The sequence below is a fragment of the Calidris pugnax genome, unplaced genomic scaffold, assembly GCF_001431845.1.
Source record: "Calidris pugnax isolate Ruff unplaced genomic scaffold, ASM143184v1 scaffold63, whole genome shotgun sequence".
Taxonomy (NCBI): Eukaryota; Metazoa; Chordata; class Aves; order Charadriiformes; family Scolopacidae; genus Calidris; species Calidris pugnax.
This window is the reverse complement of record NW_015090852.1, coordinates 4,109,891-4,120,078: the sequence shown is the minus strand read 5'-3', so window position 1 is coordinate 4,120,078 and position 10,188 is coordinate 4,109,891. Positions and strand designations below refer to the sequence as shown.

Sequence of the window (10,188 nt, the reverse complement as noted above, 5' to 3'; positions counted from 1 at the left end):
ACGCGCTGAGCTGGAAGGATACGCGTCACCCTCCCTGTCGCTCCGGCCACGCCCCCTCGCTTCCGTCTCCACCAATGGCCGGCGAGCCTGGGGATAGGCCCCGCCCCCCAGCACCGGTTGCTGGCGCAGATTGGCTTCTCCGCCGCCAGAGCGGCGGCGAATCAAGAGAGCGGCCTTCTCTTTCCCCTCCCCCTCAAGGACCCCCTCTGAGGTGCCCGTGTGAAACAAGCCTTTCAAGGGAAATTGCCGTAGTAGTACCTGACGGCTAACAGCAAATCCGGGAGCCGCGGGGCGCGCGATGAACGTCATTCCCTCCGATGCGAGTGATATTTTAAGGAACGGCGCCTTCCACATGACAGCTTTTTAAATTTATTTTTTTTGATCAGGCTTCTCTACTGGTTGCCCCATAGAATCGAACGCTGATTGGTGCTGGCCGAGGCCCCCAGCGGAACAACAGCCACGGAGTGGGCGGAAGAACGCAATTTTCCAGCGGGGCGAGGCGCGGGGGCTTCTGGGAGCTGTAGTTCAGACGCGCGATGCGGTGGGGTCTGCTACCGCCCGAGGGTCGTCGCCGCCATTTTGCGGGCGGCCTGAGGGAGCCTATGAGGGGCTGTTGGGCTCAGGCTTCACCGGATGGCAGCCAGATGGCGGCTTGGCCCGTGTTTATCAGCACAAGGGGTGCCACAGAAATGTTTAAGTTTTTTTGTGCCTATTTATTCATTGTCGGAGGAAGAGCCGAGCCAGGTTTTACCCGGCAGCCAGCCAGGCGTGTCCAGAGGCCCGCACAGGGAGCGCTTTCCTTGGAGCCGTGCCTGGGACCTGGCAGCCTGGCCAAGCTTTGTTAGCCCAGCTTCTCTGCGCAGCCCCGCAGCTGGCTTCACAGACCTTCCCTGTTTCCCTCCCTGGCACTGCCTTTGATCTGATGGCTGAGGCTGGGGGAGTGTTTCTGGGAGGTGCTTGGGGGAATACAGGCCAGGCAGATCTAAGTGTGATCTTGGCATCCCACCGTGGGATGGAAGAGAGGTGCCTTACCTAGTACTGATCTGTTTGCACAGACTGATAGAAAAACACAACAGTTATTACCGAAACAATAGGGACTTTTTAGATAGCCAGGCCTAAATCTGCCCATCTGAAACATGGCATTGCAAGGTGGGCTTTACGTTGAGCTACAGTAGCCAGGAAAACCATCCTTGCAGCTTACTCTTGCCAAAAAAACAGCCTTGGGATTGGTGTTCCTGCTGCCACAGTGTGATGGGCGGCCGCAGCAAGCAGCAACGTGTGCCGCTCTCCCAGCCCACAGGGCGTTACGGCAGCCCCGAAAGGCACAGACGGATTAGTCACGGGCATGCCGCGTTGGAAACGTGCACATGTCAGGACTCTGAACTAGGAAGAACAGCTTTGCCTGGAGGGAGTCACGGGAGGGGGTGTGAATCACAGCAATCCTCACAGGAGCAGGGCCCTCCCAGGCCACAGCTGCTGTTTTTCCCAAAGGAGCTTCAGCCTCAGCCCCATCAGCTGGCCCTTACGGCCATCCAGGGGTGCTCCCAAACAGAATGGGGTGCCTGCAGGGCTCAGCTTGGTGCTGCCAAGCTGCAGGATGGCGTGACTGGAGTCAGCCATCTGCGGGTAAATGTTCCCAGCCGGCAGTGGAGACCTCTGGAGATTCTTTGTGTCTGTTCTTTTCCTGATTTTTTCACCCCGTAATTTTGTGCTTTCATTAACACTTGGCATCCCCCCACCCTTCCGAGAGCTATGTGTGCCACAGACAGCAGACAGGCCTACGTGCCAATACATTGAGGAGAAGAGAAAAGGGAGAAGCTCCGGCTTTGTGCCCCATCCCCACACAGGCTGGGGTTTAAACGCCCCCAGCCAGCAAACTGTGGGTTGCCCTGTGACAGAAACAGCCTGCCCTGCAGTGCCCGAGGAGGGGGCTGTCACAGGAACATCCCAGGCAGATCCATGCTGTGTCTCTTTGGAAAATGGGGGGACAACAGCACAGGAGGGCAAAGCAGCACCCACTGCCCTATACCTTGTAGCTTATCCAGAAGCTGGCCTTGGAGCCGCTGGACAAGGCTGTGACTCGTTAGGTTGAATGAGAGGAAATTCCTTTGCAAGTCACTGGTAGGTTTTGGAACAAGCCCGGGCGATTTAACGTGAACCTCTAGGAAAGGAAAATGGGCTCACTCAACCACGGTACGGATTATACGGAGATGAAAGTGGCCAGGAGGGTGGCTCTGATAGCGAGCGCCTTTGCTTTGTGTCCCTGGTTTGAGTGCCCGCCGCAGAGCCCGCTGGTGGCTCTCCCAGTGGGTCAGTGGTGAGCCCAGCTGCCCCAGCACCGCTCAACTCCTTGGCAAGGTCTGTCACCCCAGGAGAGCAGGGATGACACAGGAGCTGCCTGACCGGTTACAGGACTGAGGCGAGTCCTGGAAAACACCGAGGAGCTGCTTTGTGGCACCATCGGGGTGTGAGCCAGCACCTTAGCTCCAGCGCTGCCAAAGGCTGCAGAAACCCTTGTGGCAAAGACATGGGCACAGTGGCAGCATGGATCTGTGGCTGTGGGGACATCTGACTGTCCTTGGGAGGGTTATGAGTAGAGATGCAGTGCAGAGGGCCCGGGTGTGCCTCCAGGGACCCACAGCAGGGCCATGCCCAGAACAGCATGGGTGCAGAAAGCCTCGGTGCCCGGGGTATGCCTCTGTAACGGCCTCTGGGAGGTGGGAAATTCCCCAAGCTGTGGGAGCAACAGCCCACATCCCACCCACAGCTGTTAAACCATGTCAGGGGGTGCCCCAAATCTCCCCCTTTTGGGGCCGGAGGGTGCCACAGAGAGGCAGGGCAACTCGAGCTTTGGCTGCAGCTGCCTCCCTCTGCCTCCTGCTGGGACATGACACCAGGGAGGCATGGAGGACTCGTCTCCTTCAGGGATGCTGCCAGCGTTATGGTACCTTCCTTTTCAAATGAGAGCACTGTGTCTGCACGGGGAGATGGCAAAGCATACACCTGCACACCCAGCATCCTGCCTCCAACTGGAGGATTCACCCATGGCCACTTCAGCCAGCAGGCAGAGAGCACTTCCCCATCCCACTGACACAGCCTCAGCCACAAACTCTGCGTGTTGGGGATGGCCTGGACCTGAGCAGTAGAGAAATCCATCCGTGAAGCAGTAGGAATTTAAATAAACGGCTTAGCTGTCTGCTAGAAGAGCTGGTAAACATTTATTAACCCATTGCTAAGCCATTGCTAAGTCTTTCCAGCCAGAGCACTTGCTCGGTGCTGGCAGGAGGTGCTTTGCTCAGGGCCATGCCCCAGCATACAGCTGGGAATGTCTCCGTTTGTCAGCCTCTCTCACGCTCTCAGGATAGTAATTCTTCCTTGCCAAAAGCTTTTCCCCAAGAGGAGAGGAAAAGGCTGTGAAGCCACACTTGCTCGGTCCATACGGCTGCTCTCAGCTGGCACAGCTCCCACATGCCACAGTCCCGTTACCAGCTGGGGATTAATCACATACAGCTTAGACCAAACACAGCTAAAGAGCTGTCACAGATGATGGATCATTTCAGAGGAACCATTAGAGTGACCGGTCAGGATCCTGGAGAAAAAGCCCCTTTGAGTCAGTCAGCAGTGGGTACAGGAAGCCACCAAAAGAGCATGATGCCATCAGCCACACAGAGGTTTCGATTCATCACCTCTGACATAGCCACATACCAGCGCTTGCTAAGCTTGTTTCTCAACCACTGATAAAACGAGCAGTATAATGGTAAAAAAAAAAAAATATGAGAGATTACCCAATCTCCCAACACCAACCCATAATTAACCCAAAGCCCAATGTACCGTAGAGTTACCTGGGAGCAAATACTTGCATGAGATTCTCAAAAAGCACTGCCCGTTTTCAGCAGGGGTTTGGCTTGCTCTCGGCCAAATTTCTCTTGGCCAAATCCCAGGATGAGGCGAGCTGGTGCAGTTCTCACAAAGGGTTAGTTAGTCCCTGCCGAGGGGCTGAATTCCAGCCACCATGTCACCTGATGGTACCTGTACCTGCGTCCCCTGGGCAGGGAGGACTCTCCATGCCTGCCCTGTTGATGTGCAGCCGCAGGAGACTCTGAGCATGCAAAGCCCAACCAGTCACATTGGCAGCGATACGAGCATCGCTGTGCTGACTGGGAATAAAAGGTGTGTTGTGGTGTGTGGCACCCCAGCTAGGAGGTGTTGGAGGTGGCCACCCAAGGGGCAGCTCAGTGGCATGTTTCTGAATGGGAGGGAAAAAAAATGTGCTTCTGTTTTACCCTCAAACCCTGCACAGCGATGGGGCAATGCTTGTCTGTTTCAGGTCTAGGTCACTCAAACAGACCTAGTATGTTATACAGACTAGAGTATTTCCCAGAGATTTGGGCAGCGAGGCCATGGAGCAACGTTTGACTTCTGGAGAGACACCTGATCCTGGGTTACACCCTGGGCCTTTGTCTTTCAGCACTTTCCAGCATTTGGTTGCTGCTCATGCTAAGCCTTCTCTCCCATTCATCCCGATCTGCTCTTTACAAAGACTTCTTGTTTTCCCCAAGTGCTTGGTTTTTTTCACATGTGATTTAATTCACACAAACTCCTTCCTCTTCTGACTATTGATCTTGGCTCCTTACTGGTTAAAATAAAGTAAATCTTCCGTAAGCATGTTCTGACAACGCAACTTTTGTTCCTTCCAGACACAATTTCCTGTTTAATTTCCGGACCGTTTCTTATTTAGTAAAGGAAAAGCTGTAAATTGCAAGATTGCTTCAGAGAATTTCCTCTGACTTTAGATGAACCGTTAACCATGTGCAGGAGAGAATCCAGCAAACCAGTGTAAAACTTTTTTTTTTAAATTCTGAATTTCTTTTTTTTTATTTTGCAGCTCCCCCCGAGAAGGAACACAGGGAACAAAAAAAAAAAAATAAAAAGAGGTGGGAGTCTTTCTTCTTGCAAAACCAAACAGGAGCAACTCTGCCTCCAGCTGAGCTGGTAATTGCTCCTTCATCACTCAATAAACTCTCTCTATGATACTGGATTTTGGGGGAGGGTTGCTGCAAGGTTGCACCCCTGGACCGAGGCAGCAGAAGCCATCAGAGGAGTTTGAACCGGAGATGCTGCTCGTGTCACGCCTCTGATGGTGGGGCTGCCGTTCTGTCCCACAGGGACAAACATGGGTCCCAGACATCCCCCTCAACAGATGCCAATTCTTGCTCCCAAAAACACGTGGGACACCACACCAGGCTGCTGCCACGGTCACAGCAACCAGCCGATCAGACCGTGGGTGCCCACAGGCCGGGTCACTGAAACGCTTGCTCTGTGCAGAGCCCCATTAGGTTGACTTAACGTGGGCCAGCGCGGTGGTGTGTGACGGCGCCGAGGAGCGGCGGGCAGCTCTCCTCTTGGCAGGCAGGGCAGGGACGATGGCACACAGTGACACTTGGCAGGGGCTGTGTGACCTAGTGTAGGAGAGCGACTGCTCTGATCTCCAGCCAGCCAGCCCTTCTCCCGCCTGAAAGAGCCTTGAAATCTGGCACGGATAGATGGTGGGGCAGTCCCGTGGCTCCCAAAAGCACGGACAGAGCTGGGGCCGGGACCACCTGCAGCAGGTTCAGACTCCTCACGTGGCTCTCGGGGAGTCACAGCCAGGTCTGGAGAGAGATTTCTTCTGCCTGGCTCTGAGCTCCTTCTTTAGTGGCTCAAAACCTGAAAGTCAAAACTTTAAGTAAGATGAAGAAAATTAACTGAAATGGGAATTCCACTTTTGAAAATACTCGTACTTGGTTTGCCTATTTCACATGGCTTCATTTGAATTTTAACTTTGCCTAGAAATAGGACATTACTCCAGCAGGGATGCCCAGCAAGGGTGGAGTGGGAAGCCACAACATCTCCCGGTGCTGTTTTGGGACCACAGAGCCCTCGCACGACAAACCCCACCATTTCCTACAGCCGGTGCTTGGGAGCGAATGGAAAATGGCTTTAAGGAAAAAGGACCCACCAGCTTCCCCTAGTCCAGCTGGCAGGCATTCAAGGAACGACCTTCAGCAGCATCTTGGCTTGATGCCGTGCCCACGGTGCAGAGGCCACTGCCCTGTGGAGAAGTCAACGCTAAGCGTGGTGTGCAGGTGGCAGCCCAGGAGCTGCTGCTCTTGCCATCCAGGGGAAGTTGATGGGGCGGGGAAAGTCCAAACAGCCTCTGACAGCTGAGAAACAGAGAAATCAAAATTAACTCTTGGTCGCATGATGGAAATGTGGTTTGGGACCAGTGGTTGTCCCACAGGGGGAACTGCTGTGGTGGGCGCCTGCTGGTCCCCCGGCTGTTTCCCAGCAGCTGCTGGCTGTGAGCCCCCCCCCCCGGGAAAAGAGAAAGCAAATCTCACTACAGAAACTGAGAAATGGCAAAACTTCATGACAGAAGTGTAAAGGCTTTTTGGGGGCTTTATTTCTGGGAGGATGGCGTGGGCTGAAACTGCCCATAAGTGCTGAGGGCGAGCAGAGGGGCCGGGAAAGCACCTGGTGAAACAGGGCTCTGGGTTTCCTCACTGTACCCATGCAAATTGAGGCCAAAGTGAGCAACATCACAAGCATGTGATGTGGCAGGATGGCACATCCGTGGCTTGCTCAACACAAAACCAAAACCAAGAGCCCCCCCCGGGCTTGGGAAGGTGGTTGGGGCCCCAGAGCAGCAGGGAGTGCAGCACAGCCTCTGCCGGAGCAGCAGATGCAAGCAGCGGGGGTGAGAGACGAGAAGGGCTGGCTGGGCACGGACAGGGAATGCCATGGGCTCAGCTGCTTCCCTTCCCATTTTGCCGAGCACTAAAATAACCCAAATTCCCACCTGGCTCCTTCCTTCCCTGCAAGAAATTTAAAAACAGGGAGGTGGGTGAGGGGGTGACCGGTGGTGGGGAGCGGCACTCCTCGGGGACCCACGGGCTTGCACGGGAACGTGCACGTCCTGCAGGGCCTGGCTCAGGGGACTCCCCTCCCTGTGTTTTGGGATAGTATGAGCTCATATTGCAGGGAAAAGCACTGCATGGGCTGGGGTTTCCCAGCAGCATAAAACATACCTCGACTTGATATTGCAGCACTCTTCCCAAGCACGCGGGCTCCTGCTTGGGGGCTTCAGGTAGATGTTCATGGGAAGAGGGCAGGAAGGGCGCCTGTGGTGAATATCTCCCACGAAGCTGCTGTGTTTCCAGGCTGAGGCCATGCTGTGTTTGAACAAATACCTCTTTTCTAGTCAAATGGGAGGGTGAGCGCAGAGGTGGATCCTTTCGCAGTGCACCAAGCTAGAGCAGTGATTTACAACCTCTTTTGACCCATCCATGACAAGTTTTTCCCCAGATATACTTCCTATAAAAGCCAGCCCATTTGCATACACTGTTTCACCTGGTGTCCCCATCTAATTTTGGCTTGCTTTGCACTTACACAGCTAAAGATCAAAAATATCCCCTGGGCAGAAGGTAAAAACCTCATTAGGAAACTCCAGGTCCCTTTGCACCTCTTGCTGCATGTCCCAGAGCTGCAAGGGGAGAGAAGCAGATGCCACATGAGGCTCTGGGCGATGGAAAGATGGTGCCAAGGAGCTGGCTTGTGGCTCCAGCTGTGGCTCCACCACCCTGGCTACCAGCTCTCCCCAATGGTATGATGCTTTTGTCCTGTACAGGGAGTTGGGTTTTTCAGTGTTTTGCCACCTGCAGCTCTTGGTGCCTTTTCACCGGCTGTGGCAGAGCTGGGTCAGCATTTCATATCCCATCCCCACACTTCAAATTCGGGGCTAAACAAAGGGGAACAGAGTCAGAAAACACTCAGCAAAACTTTGTTCTAGAGTGCCAGCACTGCTCTGCCACATCTCGGGGGCACTCATGTGAACCATAAGACCCTCCTCACTCCTGAATCTTGAATTCTGGACATTATTCACCTTCCAGCTTCCACGACAACCCACGCTCAGGCCCCACAGGCAGGTTCTAGTTTTTTTACCTCCAGTGTCTGGTTTCTTCCCTGTGTCTGTGTGTTAGGGACATGCCACGTGTAGCTGAGGGTTGGGCTGAGCGTACCTGGGCAGCTGAAGCTTGGACTCATCCCACTTGGAGCACCCCACAGCTGACAGAGCGCTCTGTTGATGTCATTTTTGGCTGCAGTTTCCTAGGGATTTTTTTTTATTTTTTTTAAATCAGGCTAAAACCCAAAAAACTTCTCCACTAAGTGACAGCTTGACCTCCATGGGGAGGGAACTCCATGGAGTTTCCGTAAAAACAGGACCCTACTGACCCACTGGCCTGGGTCTGGCCAAGACCCCAGCCGGCTCAGCCTGTCCCTCTCCATGGAGCCCAGCACAGGCGGTGGGGAGGGCGTTTTGCCACAGGACTTCACCGGTCTGTGCTGACCGCCGGGGAATGCCAGGACTGAAGGAGCTCAGTTTCACAGCCGCCCCAGAGGCTGTGTCTTCCAGAGGTCATTTCTCTGCAAGCGTGTGCCTTCCCACATCGCTGTTCTCCTTCCCAGCTCCACAGAAGCTTTCCCATCCTTCTCCCCCGGCGACAGGCTCAGAAAATCCCAGACCTCACCCCAGCAGATGCTGGCCCAGCCTGGGCTCCTCAGACCCAATCCCAATTTCTTGGGCCACTCTCCCCAGCCCTGAGCAGCATCGCTGGGTTGCTCCAGCAGCCTTGGTACCTCCTTGTCTCAGCTGGTTGCCTGGGAGGGTACTAGCTTCCCCCTTCCCTGGCTGCTCTGCCTCCCTTCCCACCACCCTTCTTCTCCCCTGCAAGCCCCCGTGTCTTACCCAGCCTGTCCCCCATGTCCCTGGGATCCTGCCATGAGGGGAAACAGTGACTCACCAGCATTGAAGTCCTCTCAGTCCTGGGAAGGCCATTCACCCAGGAATTGCCACCATGGGGTCTCAAGCAAGGTCCTGGCTGGCACCCTGGAGCAGGTTCCACTCCACAAGGCAGGTTGTGCTTTGAAAGTGACCTGCCTGGGACAGGGAGCTCTGACACTGAAACCAGTGACATCCCTGCCAGCAGCTCCTGGTGCTCCCACACTGTCCAGCCTTGGGATGGAGACCCATGGGGATTGTGGCATGCTCCCCACCCTGGCTGCACCACCAGCGCTGTGGCATGTGGCTGGGGCCAGTGTGGCCTTCACTGAGCCTGTAGATAGAGGGGAAGGGATAGAGCATCCCTTACCTGAGCTTGCAGGGAGGCTTCCTGGGTGGTGGAAGATGCTATGGAGGGCAGGAGGGCTCAGGGGCAGCTGGTTCAAGGCCATGGGCAGGAACTGTGCCTGGAGGAGCCCAGGAGCATCTCTTGGTGGCACAGGCTGCCCACAGCAAGGGTGTCTCTGTGCAGGGGATGCTGCTGCTGGCTCACACGCTGCCACGTGGCCCAGGTCCCTGTAAAACCAGGATGTGGACCTGGATATAGGAAATCTGACCTGCACACAGGGAAGGGAGATGCTTGGAGAGCTGGAGCAGCACTGGCCTCTCCCATGGCATATTGCTGCGGGGGGACCACAGGGCAACCAGCCCCACATGCCCCAGCAGCCCCTCACAGGGCTCAGCCCAGCTGCGGGGTGCTGGGCTGGTGTCATCCCACTCCGTGCTGGGGTCTGGATCCAAAAAACCCTTAAATAGGTGACTGCAGGAGAGCAGACGCTGCCCATGTTATGGGGCCATTTAAGGCAGGAGACAGTCTCTGGGCATGGAAAAATGCAGCAGCTGGAGCTGCGCCAACCTCCCCCCCTACGAAAAACATTCCTGCAGGGGGAGGGTTTGGCTCCAGGGTGAAAGGGGAAGGCTGGGGGATCGTCTGGCAGAGAAACCAAGCCCCAGAGTCCATAGCTGAGCTCACAGGCAGCCCCATCCAGTGCCACCACCCCAGGCCCATGGAGGGGCCCGGTTCCACCGCAGCAACCCAGGACACACAGCACAACCCTCGCAGGCACCGCTCACCACACAGAGACAGCAAGAAGGACGGAGCCCACACCACCAGGCAGCCTGCAGAGCTGCCGGGGCCATTATGGACTTGCAGCTGGGGTAGCCCTGTCACCTGCGGGGTGACGAGGATGGGGTGGATGCAGGAGAAAAGCCCCAGCCAAGGGACATGGAGAGGTGCAGGATCTGCAATCCTCCACGTAGCCTCAGGCAAGCTCAAAGCCTGAGCAGGGTGTGCTGTTTAGTTACACTGG

The 10,188-nt window shown here is 55.5% G+C and overlaps 1 long non-coding RNA gene across 1 annotated transcript; it reads right to left on the bottom strand.

Moving 5' to 3' along the window:
* Positions 1-4,942: 4,942 nt before the first annotated feature.
* Positions 4,943-7,340, bottom strand: LOC106888873. Its single transcript, XR_001412212.1, has 3 exons — positions 7,068-7,340; positions 5,999-6,203; positions 4,943-5,706 (listed from the first exon to the last, which is right to left on the bottom strand). It is a non-coding gene; the product is annotated as an uncharacterized LOC106888873 (long non-coding RNA).
* Between the last annotated feature and the right edge of the window lie 2,848 nt (positions 7,341-10,188).